Source organism: Ranitomeya variabilis, chromosome 4 (assembly GCF_051348905.1).
Source record: "Ranitomeya variabilis isolate aRanVar5 chromosome 4, aRanVar5.hap1, whole genome shotgun sequence".
In the NCBI taxonomy this organism is placed as follows: domain Eukaryota; kingdom Metazoa; phylum Chordata; class Amphibia; order Anura; family Dendrobatidae; genus Ranitomeya; species Ranitomeya variabilis.
The window spans coordinates 58209946-58213555 of NC_135235.1; the positions used below are offsets into that span (position 1 = coordinate 58209946).

Here is a 3610-nt window from a genome sequence, read left to right on the forward strand (position 1 = left end):
ACTCTGGGGCGCTGCAATAACATATGTAAAGCGCTGCGGAGTATGATGGCGCTATATAAGAATAATGGCTAGTTCAGTAAGTGTCCGTGCGCGGAGATGACGTCTGCGTCAGAAGGTGACCTGGAGAGCAGCACGGCGATGGGCTAGTAGTAGTTCATTTCCATTAGTGCAGTAGAAGTTGAGGCCAAGTCCTTTCATTTCCTAAGTTCCTAACACATTATTCACAAGTCTCTGCTTCTGTTCTTCCTTTCAGGTAATAAACTTACTCTTGAAACAAGGCCTATAAAAGAAGGAGTCGACGTGCGTCAAGAATTGCTGAAATTCCACTCCACTTTTTATTCTTCTAACCTCATGTCCATTTGTGTGCTTGGAAGAGGTAATAACAATCACATTGATGCTCTAACTACTATTTGTGGCAGCATAAAATGTCAGAATTGCACTGTTCACCTCGTCTCGGCTGTTAGCGGTCTCTGAGACTACTTCAGTTATTGGGGGTGGGAGAAAATACTCATGAGCCGCTGGAATTAAATGGCAAAAACTGGTCACTCCTGACATCAGAGCTGCTAGATGTTATAGGGAATCTGACAGCAGCGTGCTGTTGGGCCTGAGACCCTGATTCCAGCCAGGTCACATGCTGGTCTGCATGCTGTCATTTTGGTATTTTTATTGAAGCAATAACAGTCCAGTAAGTGACACATCGAGAAGCCGTCTGTGTGCAGTACAGGCTCAGTGTGTGCACCTGCGCGATCATCCATGTGTCGGCTGTAATGGCTAGGATTGGAGCTACTGACAATCATGTTTAGCCCCTTGGATGCCGCAGTGGCCCCTGGCTAAGTACTTAGTGAAGGGCTTCACCTTTCATCCCATAGAACCACAGCACTCTGGATAAATTGAATTGGTCTGCATTACTGCTGTATAGAGAATACTTATAAAAATGAAGGTACATGGCACATTAATTGGCCAATTCATGAGAGCCCACCAGCTGTCAAGGCTTCCTTTTCTTTGATGGGACCCTAAACCTAATAAATATGCCTCTACCAGGCTAAAAGCATACTACCGTCATTTAAAGGGCAGGTAGAAGGCATGTCTGATTAATGTTCTTATAAGGCCCGCATAGACATTGGACTGTCCGCTGAACCTACAGAGATAGGTGGGCTCTAATGTGTGTTCAACCGACAGCCCTCTAATGTGTGTGGTCAAGCTTGTGGTCCTCTCAAAGAAAGGTGGAACGCCTTGTCATGGCTGGTGGGCTCTTATCAATTGGCTGATTTATGCGCCAAGTACTTTTTTATTTTTTTAGTAAGAATAGTCTAATGTATCAGTAATGCAGGCCAATGTCATAAATTCAATGTTTGCACATGTTGGCGTTACAAAGTGCTGCTGTATGCTTTTTGTTTGCATCAGTTCACACTTGCTTAGTTCTGTTTGGAGGTTCTGGTCAGGTTGTTGTCAGATGCAACCTGCTGTGATTGCATAATAAAAGAATACAGCAGCCTTTGTAAGCACGAAGATGTATGCTAACCTTGTATATATGACATTTTGCCCGAAAAATACTTTTGACTAAGTCACACAATATCTATGTAAAAAAAAAAAAAAACAACACAAAACAAACCTGCAAAATGCACCTATTTTATGCTGCATTTTTACTGCCAAGTGATGCAGAAATTTCTGCACCAAGTGTGCACATGGCCTGATAGGGGAAAATGCTAAACCTATAGCTTCCTGGCTTTTAAAGAAAACGTCAAAATCTATATTGAAAATGCTTTAACATTGCAGTAATTCGGTCTTAAGTTTTTAAAAACCGGATTCAATTGTGTGGATAATTTTTAGATTCAGTCCTTTGGAGAGAAAGTGCTAATTTTTGGTCCCTGTTGAGCTTGGTGACCTGGAAATGGCATCTTGTTCTAACAACCTATGTCACTGTGTCCCATTTATTGCATATTGCTTTTAGTGCCTAAAGAATATGAACTTAAATGCTGCACTTGTGAATTTTTTTAACCTTTTTTTTTCTATTTTTTTTTCTATAGTTTTGCATTTTAATGTACTGTATCCTTAAAGGAAAAATGGCCACCTCCCAAAAAAAGCTATTTATCTGCTGATTTTTATGGATAATTGAATTTTAAATCAAGTCTTAACAGGTAACAAGGAGGAAATTAAGTGCTGACAGCAGAGGGGAGTGTAAATGTAATTTTAGTGGGGGGAGGACGAAAGGGTTCCGAATGGGCTGTCCAAGTAGTGGACAACCCCTTTAAATGCCGGACTACCCCTTAATCTGCAGGTAAATGGTGTTTTGTGGATGTGACCGGATCCCTTTTAAGCTCTAAAGAGGATATAATTTTGATACTACATTCACTTCTCAACTTTGAAAATCATATTCTGGACAGGTTTTCAGCATCCAGTGATGAAGTTTTTTTTTTCTTTTTCTCATGTACAGAAACCCTTGATGATTTAACAGAATTGCTGGTGAAATTGTTTGCAGAAGTGGAGAATAAAAATGTCCCAGTTCCAGAATTCACAGAAAATCCCTTCCAACAGCAATATCTGCAGGTACATCCGGATACCACATCAACAAGTAAAAGGGAATCTGTCAGCATGATTTTACGATGTAATCTGAGAGCAGCATGATGTAGGGGCAGCAGAGAGCCCGATTCCAGCAATTTGTCATTTATTGGGCTGTGTTGTTGTTCCAATACAATCATTGTTTTATCAACAGGAGATTATCACTAGAGGACTAGGTGTCTCATGCCTCCTGGTCCATCCATGACAGGACTCTGCTCACACTAATACGAGAAGGTGGGCACTCACTTCGGTGAGGATGCATAACACACTAATTAGAAACCTTTTTGTATTTTCCTTTTTTTTTTTTTTTCTAGAAAATGTACAAAATCGTGCCTATTAAAGACATTAGGAATCTATATGTCACATTCCCAATTCCTGACCTCCAGAAGTACTACAAGTCCAACCCAGGTCATTATCTTGGACACCTTATTGGACATGAAGGTCCTGGAAGTCTTCTCTCTGAACTCAAATCCAAAGGTAAAAAAAAAAAAAAGTGTATCTGTATTTGTTCCCTTAAACCCAGATCTTGTCCAACTCTCCTCCATCTTTACAGTTTGGGCTCAGCGATTGCAGTCTAAGCGGTCAGATGGACCGAAGTTATTCATTTCCCTCATGTTTTTAACCCTATATAGCTATATATTATTTTTTTGTGTGGAATTTTTGAAGCTAAATCTGAGCGATAATTCCATGGCGCCAATTCATCAAGACCGGTGTTTTTCATGCCACTCTCGATCAGTGGGTGCGTTTAGATGGCCACAAATCTTACTCCAGTCAGTGACACACTGCCACTTCTCATGAATTTCAGTGGGGGTCTCTACATGCCAGATCGCCCAAGTTTTGCCCACATTGTTGGAGCGGAGCGAAAATATAGTGAAAACATCCAAGTCTCAAAACTTTAGCACAACTTTGCAAATGGAATTCTGGCATAAAAGCTGTTCTAAATGTGGGATCAAGTTTTTGGAGGAGGATTTGGAGAGTTTTGTCTTAGTTTCTGCTTAATTAAAAAAAACACACTAATGCTGACAGGGTATCATCGAATAAATAGTTCTTA

At 40.6% G+C, this 3610-nt stretch overlaps 1 long non-coding RNA gene across 1 annotated transcript; it reads left to right on the forward strand.

Moving 5' to 3' along the window:
• The first annotated feature begins 250 nt into the window (after window positions 1–250).
• On the forward strand, window positions 251–3193 carry LOC143768383 (uncharacterized). Its single transcript, XR_013213838.1, has 3 exons — window positions 251–376; window positions 2435–2547; window positions 2874–3193. It is a non-coding gene; the product is annotated as an uncharacterized LOC143768383 (long non-coding RNA).
• The last annotated feature ends 417 nt before the right edge of the window (window positions 3194–3610 follow it).